The sequence below is a fragment of the Schistocerca americana genome, chromosome 3 (assembly GCF_021461395.2).
Source record: "Schistocerca americana isolate TAMUIC-IGC-003095 chromosome 3, iqSchAmer2.1, whole genome shotgun sequence".
Taxonomy (NCBI): domain Eukaryota; kingdom Metazoa; phylum Arthropoda; class Insecta; order Orthoptera; family Acrididae; genus Schistocerca; species Schistocerca americana.
In genome coordinates this window covers 896,566,869-896,582,699 of record NC_060121.1, presented here as the reverse complement: position 1 = coordinate 896,582,699, position 15,831 = coordinate 896,566,869, and the positions used below count along the sequence as shown (strand labels likewise).

At 40.0% G+C, this 15,831-nt stretch overlaps 1 long non-coding RNA gene across 1 annotated transcript; it reads right to left on the bottom strand.

The window, feature by feature from the left end:
* Window positions 1-10,798: 10,798 nt before the first annotated feature.
* LOC124607476 lies at window positions 10,799-11,533 on the bottom strand. Its single transcript, XR_006978837.1, has 3 exons — window positions 11,396-11,533; window positions 11,129-11,240; window positions 10,799-11,022 (listed from the first exon to the last, which is right to left on the bottom strand). It is a non-coding gene; the product is annotated as an uncharacterized LOC124607476 (long non-coding RNA).
* Between the last annotated feature and the right edge of the window lie 4,298 nt (window positions 11,534-15,831).

The window sequence follows — 15,831 nt, the reverse complement described above, 5'->3', positions numbered from 1 at the left end:
AAAGAAAAGCCAAGCTTGGAAAGCCAGCGATACAAACAACTGTAATCAGTAAATACATCTCTATACTCAATGAAGATATTTACACGACATGAAACCTGACGTACTGAGTGTGGCCTGTAGTTTATAAGAAGTGAAACACACAAAATGTAACGATAAGTGACGCCGCTAGATTCATATACATTGCAATACATCGAAGACATTCTGATATTTGAAAGTTTTTCTATTCGTTAACAATTGTGTGCTTACTGTGGTGCACATCACTCTTCCAGGATTTGAGTACGCTTCTCTACTTCCTGAAAAATAGTAAGATTGCTGTCAACATTAGTAATACTGTGTCCTTCTGTCATTAGGTGGGAAACGAAGGTGGATTTATCCTCTGCGTTTTTTCTTCCTGTTTCGTTATGTTCTTTGTATCTGGTTTTGAAGTTTCAGCCTCTTTGGCCGATGTAAAAAGCTTTCCAATCAGCAGAACCGATTTTACATATACCTGCAGTTGTACACTTGTTATTGTTTTTCTTATTTGGACGGGTCGCTATACAACATTATTTGTGCTGTTTTGATGTTATTTGTGGGTGAGTTATTATACAACATTATTTATTTTACTATGCTTGTTTTGACGATGTTTGTTGTTACTTTCTTTTTCATATTACTTATTCCATTATACCCTGTTTTTCAATGTTGTTTACGTAACCACTGGTCTTCCCTTCTGAAACCACTCGTAATCAGAAATAAAAATAAAAATGCATTGCCGGTGTCATTTAATTCCAAGTAATGCTAAAGTAGCGGAACTTCCATGGCCATGTTCAAAATGCTTAGAAAAAAAGTTTATTTTTAATTGGTGGTAACCGCTTTGCATCTAGAAATGTAGTGACTAAATAAAGGAAACGCTGTAATCATTGAATGCACTACTTCCCTGCATTTCAAATACTGCAGAAATGTTGACGACTGAGTGTTAATCGTTTGAGAAGAGTTTTGCTATGAGGAGTCCCTTGTGAGTCACGGGACATGACTCATCCTTACGACGTCAAAGACGAATGGAAATGAGCCAGTGCTTAACTTTTCTTAGTATTCTTATATAACTTAGGCAGTCTGTTTTTCTGTTATTTGGCCTTACGAGTTATGAATCACTGTGATGGACTAGGAAACCATGATGGAAAACTGCCTGTTATATTTCGAAGCTTATGGAAATTCATGAAATCAGTAAACTTTTTGTATATAAGGTTGTCTCATGTACAGCTGATACTCCTCGTATTTCACAAACATTTCAAGATATCTAAAGAACGTTTGCAGTAAATGGTACTACACAAAGAGATAAGTATTCGTTATTTGTTATGCTATCGGAATATTCTTGCAAGGTGTACACACATTTTGAAAGTTACTTGGAAGCTCTAGAGAAAAGTGGAATAGATGCCTCTTTTTGTATTTAGCAGTGAAACTTTTCGCTCAGAAGGCGGGGTAGGGAAAGAATCAATGATACTGACACAGACCAGATTTCTTTATCAATTGAAGACATAAAGTCTGTAAATTTGTGTGCCATCATATTGTGGCACATTGTTCGTAAAAGTTCGTCTTTACCACTTATTTTTATAATCCACTATTACCAGTTTTTGCTACTGCTACCTTCAGATCAGTTAGGAAATAAAAAACAGGGGTGTAACCAGATACGTTTAGTTAACTGAAGCTCAATCTATTACAGGCCTGATGATGCATAAGAAAATAAAATATTTAATAATTAACATCCATGCATACCAGCCATACATACCATAAAATTTTCTAATGTACGTAACAACGTCAAAATCTATGCATATGGGCACATAGTAAGCGCTGGTGACGGTCAGCACGCGTCTGGTATTTGTACAAATGGCTGAGACCAGCAGAGGGCAGTAGGCTATAGATAGAGAACGTGAGTAACCAGTATCGTAAATATAATAGTTAAAATGCAGCATGCGTACTCATTAGTTAAAATTACTTCACGTGGTAACTTGAGCGTCACAAAATAAAACGAGAACTAATATACAATATGTGAAATTAGATCCATACGTGAAATTCACATAAAAGGTGCAAAGAGAAACAATGGGAGGCACTTAGCTGGCAAAGTAAATAACAGACAATTGTGTAAAAGCCAGAATAAAACGTTTAAAAATGATGTCACATCTAACTGTTAATTGGAAATTCGATTGCTCATAACACATGCGGAGTGAGACTTTAATGGCGCTTGCTCTGTATGAAGTTCTCGTTTTACTATGGGGGAGCTTGCGGAAGAAGGCAACCGTACACAAAAAAGGCAACCGTAATAAGGCGGTTTTCCATCTGCCTCGGCGAATGCGGGCTGGTTCCCCTTGTTCCGCCTCAGCTACACTATGTCGGCGATTGCTGCGCAAACAAGTTCTCCACGTACGCGTACACCACCATTACTCTACCACGCAAACATAGGGGTTACACTCGTTTGGTGTGAGACATTCCCTGGGGTGTGGGGGCGGGATGTCCACCGACCAGGGACCGAACCACACAATAATCCTGAAAGAGTGATTCGGTGTGGGGCGGCGGAGGGGTGACGTGGACTGCGGTTAAAAGAAAAACTTGAATTTGAACAGTGACTGGTTGATTTGTTCATTACTTTTGGGAGGTTGGAGTAAAAGACAAGTCAGAGAAAGAGAGATGGGGGGGGAATAAATATTAAAAGAATACTTTTACCTATTTTTGGGAGTACACAGGGAATAACAGTAGAGGGGGAGAGAGACATGATGTTGTAATAGCAAAAAAAAAAATAACCTTAAAAACGTCCCTCTTAATTTATTACCTTTTATGTATGTAGATAGAGAGAAAAAGAAAGAGAAATGTAATATTCAAAAATATATTTAAAAGAAACTTATTTCTGTTAAAAGCGTTACATAAAGGCAAACTAACTCATATTTTGTTATCTCGGATTCGATTGTTTTCTGTCGCCAGTCTTCTTGCATTGGCTCTCACTTACAGAAAATTAAGTGCAAGAGCAAGTAAAGAAAATAAGCCCACCCGGTTAGCCGAGCGGTCTGACACACAGCCTTCCGGAGTGGGAAGGAACGCCTGGTCCCCGGCACGAAACCGCCCGGCGAACTTCTGTCGAGGTCCGGTCAGCTGGCCAGTCTGTGGATGGTATTTAGGCGGTTTTACATCTGCCTCGGCGAATGCGGGCTGGTTCCCCTTATTCTGCCTCAGCTACACTATGTCGACGATTGCTGTGCAAACAAGTTCTCCACGTACGCGTACACCACCTCTACTCTACCACGCAAACATAGGGGTTACACTCGTCTGGTGCGAGACGTTCCCTGGGGGGGTCCACCGGGGGCCGAACCGCACAATAACCCTGGGTTTGGTGTGGGGCGGCGGTGGGGTGAAGTGGACTGCGCTAGCCGTCGTGGGGTTGTGGACCACTGCGGCTGCGGCGGGGACGGAGCCTCTCCTTCGTTTCTAGGCCCCCGGTTAAAATACAATACAATACAACTACTGCTGAATGAAGAGAATGTATTTAACCTGAAAGCTCATTTGATGTATTCAGGACCCTAGTTTGAGCAGCGTCGAGTGCCGCAGCAGCTTGCGTGAGATCGAGTGCGCCGGCCACCAGCTGCGAGGAGAATGGGCCTTCTTCCGCGGGCTCACCCATAGTAAAACGAGCACTTCAAACAGAGAAGCCACGAGGAAGTGCCATTGAGGTTCCACTGCGCATATGTTATCGACTATCGAGTTTTTAATTAACAGTCACTGTTTTGTAATTACCTTACATACTGGAAGGTTTCGATGTATAGATGTGATTTCATTTTTAATCTTTTTATTCTGGCCTGTGTATTTCACTGTTATTGCCTAACCTGCTTTCTGAAAACAGTTGATAATGGCACTTTGAAGCCGAAATCATGAGTGTGTAAATAGCCGGCCTGAGTGGCCGAGCGGTTCCAGGCGCTACAGTCTGGAACCGCGCGACCGCTAGTTTAAGTTCTAGGGGACTGATGACCTCAGATGTTAAGTCCCATAGTGCTCAGAGCCATTTTGAACTCATGACCGATGACGGACGTCGTAGAATCAGCTGACTGGTAAATCAAGACAGGCGGCGACCTGTGATGGAACCAACATCAGACTTCAATTCTGGGCAGTGTCTGAACACACAGTGCATAGAACACTCCTAATCTGTCGCCAACACACTCTGGTCGGCTAAGATGTAACGCGAAGATCGATTGTAGCTGCTGGATCAAGCGCGCCTATCACAAAAGAGGCCAAAGACACACCGACAAGCAAAATACCGCCAACGCCTTCTCGACGGCAAATATTTAGGCTGCCGCCGCTGACTGGAAGAGCTCACTGATTCACTCACTGAGTTCGGCGTCTGTCAGTTCATCGTAGAGCGGGCACAGTTCACATCGCGGGCTATGGTAGTACATAGCGACCAGATTAGAGAGACCATAGCGGGACTAGCAATGAGACTAAAGTTTGAACTAGCAAGATTACCTATACAGTCTGTAAGAGGACTATTACTGACGATCTTGTCCCACAAAACATAAGATAAGTAAATACTTCAAGTTCATGTAAATAAAGAACCATATTAATCCATGTGTGCATTTGTGTTTTAGGAAGAGCGCACTGGCCACCCATAACAACATCCTGTTCTTTGCTTCCTTACAGTACAAGACTCTACAGTGGTGACAAGGATACTGCAGTGGCGACGAGGATGGGATGCAACAGTGGCGATGGGGATAATGCAGTGGCGATAGAAGATAGTCAACTTGGCTGAAGATTTTGCTTGTTTGTGTTTTAGCTCGCAGGGTTGGTCGTGTTCAAGTGTTTCTAATTGTTGTTTTGTTCTTCCATGTATTCCAGGAGGGGAGCCGCAGACCTAATCAACTTTCTCTTTTCAGAAGCTTTGCTTGTTTTTTGATATAATGTATTTGTGTAAACCATGCACTTCCCTCCCCTTCCACTTCCTACCCCCGCGCCTCAGCCGCAGACGGCCAATGTGACGGATCTAACACGAGCTTTTACGTTTCAGAACCAACAAATTGGTGCCTTGCAGACGATGGTACAACAGCTACTGGCTCCACTAGCTGCGTCGACCGCACTTTAAAGTCACATTTGCATGCTGAGCTTTTGTTAGCAGAAACATGATTATAAGTAACGTAATAAACCAGTAATTTGAGCCATAGAGATAGTTCACGGCTGTATAAATATTGTATGCAGCCGCTGGAAACATTTGATGATTTTTGATCGTCAGATTATTAGCGGAATAAGAGGCAACTTTCGTTTTCTAGGTCTTGTCCAGATCGGACGTATTATGGCACTCGTATTCGCATAATTCAAGTTTCAATTTAAGTGTCGTAATTTTATTGTGTTTTATTTCAGAATATACTGTTATTGCTAACATATGTATGTTTTGCTATTGTATCTTTAGTCCTTGTTGGGTGACTTGACATGGTACAAATGACTCTGAGCACTATGCGACTTAACTTCTGAGGTCATCAGTCGCCTAGAACTTAGAACTAATTAAACCTAACTAACCTAAGGACATCACACACATCCATGCCCGAGGCAGGATTCGAACCTGCAACCGTAGCGGTCGCTCGGCTCCAGACTGCAGCGCCTAGAACCGCTCGGCCACAGCGGCCGGCACTTGATATGGCAAAAGGTTCCGTACTTCTAAGAAAAACGTCGTCCAGCTCGATCCACCGTCGTCTTCGGGTGCTGTCTTGTAGTAAAACACAGAGCGAAGAAACACGGATAAAAATACATGAACGGATCATTACCAAAAGAAACCATGCTTAAGCGCCGAGAGTTTGTATGATATTTAATATTCATTACTATAGTTCATTGTATTGTCTCGATCCAGGTACGAACGACCTAAAAATTAAATTGGCGACTTCGTGGTCTGGACGCATTGTTACATGTACTATATTGTCTTCCATTTGTTACATCTTTATTGGTTTCTACAAACTAGATACGAGACCAGTGGAATACATTGAAGTAAGACGAATCGGATGTCGACACTTGAAATTCGCTGCAGTCGCGGATACAACGTAAAGCACCGCATCTTTACATCAGCAATCTTGCCCAAGCGCTTTCTATTACCGTAGTTTGCTTGGTAGCTCTATCACAATTTTCCGTTCCCGTAGCAGTGATTTTGAGCTACATCGCGGTTTCCAAAATTATTTTCATTATTCATACACTGCAACAATACTGTTTTATCAGTTCACAATATGGCCGACTTTAGTTCTGTGCGACGTAATATGGCGTGCAGCCATTAGTGTTCAACATTCCACCATTACTTACGACAATTATTTTCTTGTTCAGACATTATCGCATCGCGAGATTAATTTTTACATTTATTCTGATTTCACAAACGACTTTAAATTTTTATTTTGTCATACATTACGTGTGGCATGGCATTGACCAGAAAACAATTAGCAAAGATGGGCAACCAGAGACTGCAAACACAGAGGCAATCCGAGTCTGACCAACGCCACCTAGGAACAAGGCCTCACAGCGCGACTCGTGACGTCACGACTAGGGGTCTGAAATACCGAGCGGTTTGTTAGGCTCTGCGCCACGTATATGAAAACATTAAACAGTTTCCTGGTAGACTACTCATAGTGTTTTATACACAAATCTGTAAACAAACGCTATTCCTTCTCACTGGAGAATAAAATAGTTCAAATTTCGTAAACTATAGCTCCAAAGGTGAAAATACTTTTTCGTAATTTCCGTCACTCGCGTTTTGAAAATGCGAATTTCTAATTCCATAACTCTGACAGCACTATTTTCACAGTGTAAGTCACCTTGCATAATTTAATTGAAAATGAGGTACCGTAATTGGAAAGACTGACAATGAATCGAAGCAGGTACTCTGGGACTATGTCAAATTCTAGTTTCGTATGATAGATACCTCATTTGGCAGTCATCTACAGTTTTATACTTAAGAAAACATTACCGTACAGAAACTTGTGCAAACTTCACTGAACCTTCTACATACTACTTAGTTTAAGAGATCTGCCAGTAGAAGACTAGGTAGTGTTAAGTTATTAGGTATTATAAATTGACATGGGAACCACACTTTAGAATTATTACAAACTCTGACAGACTTGCCCACTGTAAGCCATTGTTTATCAGATTGAAAATATTAACTGTTATAAACTTGCACATTTACACTGTTCTACTGTATGCAAAGACTAACTTAGCAGAATACCAGCTTAGGCAGGATTTACACTCTCATGGAACTGGGGTTTAACTGAAGAATGGGACACCACCCATCAGCTTCATGTAATGACACATCTTAAGAACCTGTTATTACTTTTTATTGTACAAACTGATCCATTCACATACTGATCCCCATCTTTTAATTAAAATACTTGTCATTTGATACACTGATCATTGGCAATGGGTATTACAGCGTTGTAAAAATTTAAAATGTCATCTATAGTGCCATTTGTGAAAGCAGATGAGTGGTATCCCAATCTTCAGTAATGCCAGAACTAGAAATAGTAGGCATCTTCACATACCTTACTGCAGATTATCTAAATCATAGAACAGCAATGTAGTGAGTATGAAGCTGTTTAACAAACTGCCTCTAGAATGGGTAGAAGCTTTATTTGATTTATTCAACCACAAGTAGTACAGTTGGTTATCGGTAAATCCTCCCTACTCACTTGAATGTATGAGTGTAAATATCACAGTGATAACTGCTCAGTGAGTGTACCATAATTTCCTTAATGATTTCAATTTAAGATGTACTACACAAATCGTTTTAGCTTGAATATTTTACTTTATGGAAAATCTGTTGTAACATTGTTTTTTAATTTGTGTAAAGTAATTTTTGTATACATGCTGTATACTTTTTAAACATTTGTAATTTGACTGTCTATTGCTGCAATAGCTAAATGACAATTAAATTCTTTTACTATTCACTATTTAATGTTGTCCCAGAGGAAAAAAAGCACTGCTATTCCAAACTCCAAAAACATTATCAATTTCTCTCAAATGAAGAATGGCTTAAGTTATGTATTGTCCTCCCCCCCTCCTCCCCGAAATATTGGTTGTATTGACAGACTGGACCTGTTCTGCAGATTAATTTTTACTTATGATGATGGCAGACTAGCATGCTAATACTAGCAATGAATTGTTCTCCTTGTGAGAATAATTAATTTACTGACTGGACAAAAATATATAGAAAAACTTGTCAACCACAGAGCAGGAGCAGCATTAATTATATATTTACTGATGAACAGAAAAGACTATTCCCCTAATTCTCTGAGATTGGGGTTTCACAGAGAATTTGTGGTAACAAAGTAATCTGTAGCAAAGCCTCATGTTTACGGCTGCACCATATCGAAGAGAGCAGAATACATAACATTTACCAACAAGATGTATGGGATACTGTGCATGAAATAAAAACAGAAAATAGAAATAAACATTTATTTCACATCATCTTCCCAAGCCCCCAAACAGTATAATTTAACATTTTTTCAATCTTTTGTACACAGTTACATTTTTAACAGTAGTTTCATCATTTCTCCTCTTGGTGTAATTGTTTAGCAAAACATTTGCACAGCAAAACAGTATGCAATTCATGACTGAATCAATTGGGTGTTTATTTTTACAGTGAAACCCATAAAAAAGATTGCTGGGAATATTGTGGGATGCTACCTTCACAAGTACATTTCTCTGATTTGCCTGTTCTAAAAATAAAATTTCCTGGTCTTTCAGAATTTTCTGTAGAGTTAAATAGACATATGTCACACACACTACTACATCATCTGCAGGATATGTCAACCCTCCTCTGTCTTTTACCATAATCAAATCATCACCACTCTGCTTCATTTCATCTGTAGTAAGGAATACCTTACAATATTCACAATGGTTTTTTTTAATAGCTTGGTTTGAGCAGTAACCTGCTATGTAATGCAACAGTGGCCAAGTTTTCTCATCTATTCCATCAACATCATTTTCATCTACTGCTACATTTCAAAATTATGGTATTGATGTTTCTTTTAATCCCTGAATTTCAGTATGAGTAGAAAAAACATCAGTGGTCTTAATAACAACATCCCCAACTACTTTCGACCGAAGCACAAGGGAAAACATAGACTGTGCCCTTAGTTTTTGTTCAGTTTCAAAAACTTGTCTTAAGAGAAACATGATAATTTCCCCCACATAGCTGGCGGTATTTGCTGAACCTGTCTTCTAAACTGTCTGTCTGTACTTTTCCTAACAGCAAATATGATCTGTTTTTCTCAGAAAGCCAGTAGTCATTGAAGTCTATCAAAGCAGCAGTTGTGTGTTTCAAAGCGCTATGTGTCTCCCGAGTAAGTTTTCTTTCATCACTACACTCTTCCCAAGAACATAACCATGAGATGAAGCACTGTAAGAATTCTTGTATGTGACGGGATTTACTAGTCACAGGTTCTTGGAAAATATTTCTTAACCTCTGTCCCTTGAGTAATGTTTTCACATTTACAATATCCCACCAACGATTTATTATTTTTATGAATGTTGCAGTACTTTCCCAGTTGCTAATTGCTTTCTTTGAACCAAATGTGTCCAAAGCAACAACTGTCGTATCACTGAAAATACGCAACACTAACTTGACATTTTGGCGCTCAATTGAGTTAGGAAATAGAGACTTCAAGGTTAAGGAACTGCCATATTGCAATAGTTCATCTTTTTCTATCAAGTGCAATTCTTTCAGTGCTCCAACAGAAGACAAACCTCCGTTCAAACTGTCACTGAAGTCAGGAAAACACAAGATCTGCTCCTTTTGGTTAAACCAGTTATTGCGGATACATTTCAAAATATGGACAGTGTCCACAAACTAATACAATGGGCGATTTGGAGAAGACTGTACAGGGTGATCATACTTTATTTTCACATCTGGAGGAGTAGAAAACTTAGACATTGCTTTCTCATTAATTGTATTATTGTCTGCTACTATACCAACCACCTCAAATCCAATTGCTTCTAATTTAACAATGACTGCTTTAATGTAAGAGAACAGAACATCACCCTGAATAGTATGAACTGGCAGAACAGATACCACATCCTTGTAAGGTGATTCCATGCTCTGAACCATAAAAACATAGGCGCTGGTTACACACAAAAATTTTTCAGTGTTAAAGGCACATCCTACAACATTTCCAGCTTTGTAATCAAGCTGAGACTTTAGATGAATTTCATCCATCAACAGGAGCACAGTTTTATCATCTGAGGATAAAGTACCTACTTTATTTGTGATGTAGCTCATAAACTGATGACCCTGTTGCTCAATGACAGGATTTGTTGAGAGTTTACTACAAAGCCTTGAAAGGGTGTTAGGACTAGGCATAGAAAAACTGTCAGTGTTCCTCAAAAATTTGTAAGCATGTGGGCTTATAGAATGTACTAATGACCACATTATCATAGAGTTAGTATCATACCTAAATTGAGTTGAACTTCTGCACTTCAAAAATGAAATCTGTTCCTTCAAAAATGTAATTTTAGTTTCGTTTCCTGGTAACTTTTCTAAAAAATTTTGCAATAACTGGTCAATTTAAGACAAAATGTTATCTACAGGAGCCTCAGAACTATTATACAGAAGATAAATGTTCTTAAGAACATCACTTACCACCTGTATGTTGTTTACTTTCATGGGAAATTTCATGTTTCCAATACATTTCACTTCAATATCATTATTGAAGACACTGAGTAATAAACCACTGCTTATAACTACGTGGCAAAAAATTCTTGGGTAAGGATTATGCTTTAGTAACACTAGGCTCACACTGTCAGATTTGTTTACCACTACCCAGTCACTGTGCTTTTCACATTCACTCAACTTTGTTTTCATTTGTTCTAAACTATCGAACGATATCGCATCAATCATTTTCGCATGTGTGTCCACACTTTCTTGGATAGCAATTTGAAGAGCACGATTTTCTAAACGCCCCCTACGAATTTCTGGATCCTCTCGTACTGCAATTTGATGACTCGACAAGTAAGATGGACATCCTGGCAACTTCGATGGGATTGCATCTGAAAAATTAATAACGAAGTATGAAACCGATCTCACAGCATATAAGTGAAATAAAGATAGTTCTTATGCCACTGTACTTTACTAAGAGCGTGTTTCGTAACTCACCTTTTCTCAAGCGTCGACGATCCAACGGTGCTGTCAAGAGTATACCAGTTTTCGGGTCATACATGCTGGTACTGTTTAAAATATCGTCCTTGTTGAAATGCGGTTCACATATCTAAAAACAAGCATACAGTTCTCTTTAAAACATATAACGAAAATTAATGAGGTATGAGATTATAAATACGTTCTTCTGTTTACTGTATTTTGTTTAGCTGTACTACATTTCAAGTAACTACGACACACTAACCAAACAAATACACTGATACTTACAACAGAGTGCTTACTCGGTTTCCAGTCTTGTCTGTGAACAGCCGATAACCATTTTCGTCTTAAATTCTCGTCAGATGGAAAATAAAATACACTGACTTTAGGTCCATTATCGTAATTGCCCCTGCAATTCGGCATACAACACCTTCGGGGCATCGTAACTGAGCATAGATCAAATAACCACTCACGAACAGCACAAAGTACAATATGGAAACGCTACGAATCACGTGTGTCGGTAGTCGGTACCTAGCTTCTCAGACCCCTACCCGTGACGTCACAGGCTCCTTAGACTCACGATGTGAGGCCTTGTTCCTAGGTGGCGTTGGTCTGACACGCCATTAAATAATACGGTTGACTCGAATACAAGCAAGCGACAAATCATTACTATTCTGGTGACATCGTCCACCAGTATATGCCTAAATCTAGTTCCGAACCCATTTTGGTGTCTGACGTCATATCTAACGTGGTGGGGGCGGAACAGGTGCACATCACTAATATTGCCAGTACGTTCGATGCTATTATGAATCAAATGACACAACATAAACAGGACACTGACGCACGTATCGACCAACAGATGACGCATATACGCGCCACTTTGAAAACAGCTCATGACGAGATGAAATCACGACAAGATGAAATTAAAACAGATTTAGCTGCCCTTAAAACATCAAACGACACTTTGAGTAGCCTTGTTGAGGAGATAAATAATAGACTGACTGGACACGTGTCCGACCTCAACGCGAAATTTTCAGAGCTTACATTGCAACAAGAAAAGACAAATATAGATGTGACAGATATCCAAGAATAAGTAAACAGTCTCAGTAAAACATGCGAGTCTATAGTTACTCGGATTACATCTTATCCGGCAGGGCATACTGAAATAAAAACGCGTATTGCCGCTGTCGGAAACAAGGTTGGCACATTTGACAAACAGCTTTCTGATAAAGTGAGACTATGCACTGACAACCATTTCTCATGCATCAATACAGAATTTGACAGTTGGATAGAGAAAAAACACAAATATTTTGACGAGTGCTTAGAAGAAAAATTGCCTGCTGTTGTCGACTTAGGAGAAAAATTGCCTGCTGTTGTCCAATACACTGTCGCGGAATTTATAAATAACAACAAACACGTAATCAGGTTTGACAATTACCTACAACCAGTGTGCAATGACGGTAATAGCAACCGAAACACACAGTTTGGCAATGAATACAAGTGCATTTATGACGCATACACACCGCACAATATGTACTCACAACAACAACAACAGTACACACCTCAACATGACTCACTGCACTGCGGTTGTGATAATTATCAACATTTTCCTTTCCATTCGCCAGTTGAACCTCACAGTAATCATATTGAAACTAAACATTGCTATAATGCCAAGGAAGAGGAGAGCATCACAAAACACAGATAATTTTAGTCATTTATACCTGAATAAAGAACTGCACATACTGTCATCTTTCTTAAAGCCTTCAGAAATGCATTTCCTCGAACGTGGAGTGATCGGATCGTAAGCTTATGTTGTCGGCTGTATTCAAGGCGAGCAGCTGTATGGGCGTATAATGAAGCGGACAGATGCGTCACACACGAACAATTTGGGGGAGCCCTTTTTATCTAAATTTTGGTCACAATCTATACAGGAACGACTTCATAGGCAGATTCAGTCCTAAGCACGGCAATTTGCGCCGGTATTTGGAGAAATATTTAAATATGGGACATTTTCTTGACGAGCCGGTTGCAACGCGAGACATCCTTCGCGCATTGAAAGCGAGACTGCCGTTTAATATCAAAGAAAAACTTCTGCACATTTTCTCAAAGTGCGCCATTCTGTTGAAATGCTTTACGAGGACCAGCGTTCCGTACGGCAAAACAATTGCTACAATGTTTACACCAGCGCCATGCGAAATACGCAGGGTAGCCAACCCAACTCCGGCGCGCTAGCTGCTGCTGGACAGGCTAGCCAACAGAATCAACCGCTTCAAATGGCAAATGTATACACACGACAGAACCAATATGATCAAAACAGCGCAAACAGCAATTATAACACTTCTTATCCTACTGGCGGCAGTCCAAATAAGAGACGGCGCAACAACTACAACGGTAATAATAATTATCAGAACAGTAACAAAAATTTTAAGAAAAACAAAAATATCTGTCAATCCCTACCAAACCAGCAACAGAGCTGGAGTAACAACTACGCTGACCAGTATCAAAACACTGCGACACCAACGCAGCAAAACAATAACGCATGCCAGTGGCAATTGCCGCCACCGCAAATGCAAACTCAGAACTGGAATGTATCTACGAACCCGCAGGTGAGTCAAAACATGAAAACGCAACGACCGCCACAGTTCGGTCGAAGTAACTAGTAATACTCCACCTCAGTCTGTGCCTGCACCAACAAGAAATGTGACGACGTCAAACTAAAAACAGTCACGTCTGTGCCCCAGGTCGTGGCTGTGGAAGATTTGGGGGGCGACTTCAATTTAAATGTATTATTTGACACCGACTATGCAACAGTACAACGATCATGTACCTGACAGTTGTATACAGCAAGCATTATTATTCATAAAGTATAATCATGACGAAAACTTGTCTGATGAACTGTTACAAGAGAACACACAATGTCGTTCATCATCCAATGAAATTACTTTTGCCTCAACTACTGGTGTTGTGGGTGGTATACCCACTACTATTATTCTGGACACAGGAGTGGCTGTTAGTGTCCTGTCCTACGATTTTTAGAAGAAAATGTTTGAGTTTGAACCCATACTAGAATATTCTGTCCAGAACTGTAAAATTTGAACTGCCGTAGGCAATAAGTCTTCTAGGGTTAAGAAACAGGTATTTGTGACAGTCAAGGTAGGTAATGGAATCGTGCAATGGCCATTCCTCGCCGTCCAAAACCTGGTAACTAATTGTATTTTAGGTTTAGACATATTGTGCGAGAAGGACAGCGCTATTGACTTCTCCCAACTTACATGTATACTTAGAGATAAGGACAGTGAAATTTCAATTGACCTGGATATCAGGACTCTGATGCACGATAAATACTGTACAGGGTACAAGATTCAGTTAATACAGGACACTTGATGATGTTGACACACAGACACACGCACCTGATACCGAGTTTGAGGTCTTGAAAACTTTAATTAGAAATACGTTATCAGAAGCCACAGCTGTCTGACATGATGAACGAAATGAACTTTATGAAGTTTTGTCCAAGTATATAGGGTGAGTCACCTAACGTTACCGCTGGATATATTTCATAAACCACATCAAATACTGACGAATCGATTCCACAGATCGAACGTGAGGAGAGGGGCTAGTGTAATTGGTTAATACAAACCACAAAAAAATGCACGGAAGTATGTTTTTTAACACAAACCTACGTTTTTTAAATAGAACCCCGTTAGTTTTGTTAGCACATCTGAACATATAAACAAATACGTAATCAGTGCCGTTTGTTGCATTGTAAAATGTTAATTACATCCGGAGATACTATAACGTAAAGTTGACGCTTGAGTACCACTCCTCCGCTGTTCGATCGTGTGTATCGGAGAGCACCGAATTACGTAGGGATCCAAAGGGAACGGTGATGGACCTTAGGTATAGAAGAGACTGGAACAGCACATTACGTCCACATGCCAACACCTTTTTATTGGTCTTTTTCACTGACGCACATGTACATTACCATGAGGGATGAGGTACACGTACACACGAGGTTTCCGTTTCCAGTTATGGAATGGAATAGAGTGTGTCCCGACATGTCAGGCCAATAGATGTTCAATGTGGTGGCCATCATTTGCTGCACACAATTGCAATCTCTGGCGTAATGAATGTCGTACACGCCGCAGTACATCTGGTGTAATGTCGCCGCAGGCTGCCACAACACGTTGCTTCATATCCTTTGGGGTTGTAGGCACATCACGGTACACATTTTCCTTTAACGTAGCCCACAGAAAGAAGTCCAGAGGTGTAAGATTAGGAGAACGGGCTGGCCAATTTATGCATCCTCCACGTCCTATGAAACGCCCGTTGAACGTGTACCTCACTCCTCATGGTAATGTACATGTGCGTCAGTGAAAAAGACCAATAAAAAGGTGTTAGCATGTGGACGTAATGTGCTGTTCCAGTCTCTTCTGTACCTAAGGTCCATCACCGTTCCCTTTGGATCCCTACGTAATTCGGTGCTCTCCGATACACACGATCGAACAGCGGAGGAGTGGTACTCAAGCGTCAACTTTAGGTTACAATATCTCCGGATGTAATTAACATTTTACAATGCAACAAACGGCACTGATTACGTATTTGTTTATATGTTCAGATGTGCTAACAAAACTAACGGGGTTTCATTTAAGAAAAACGTTGGTTTGTGTTAAAAAACATACTTCCGTGCATTTTTTTTTGGTTTGTATTAACCAATTACACTA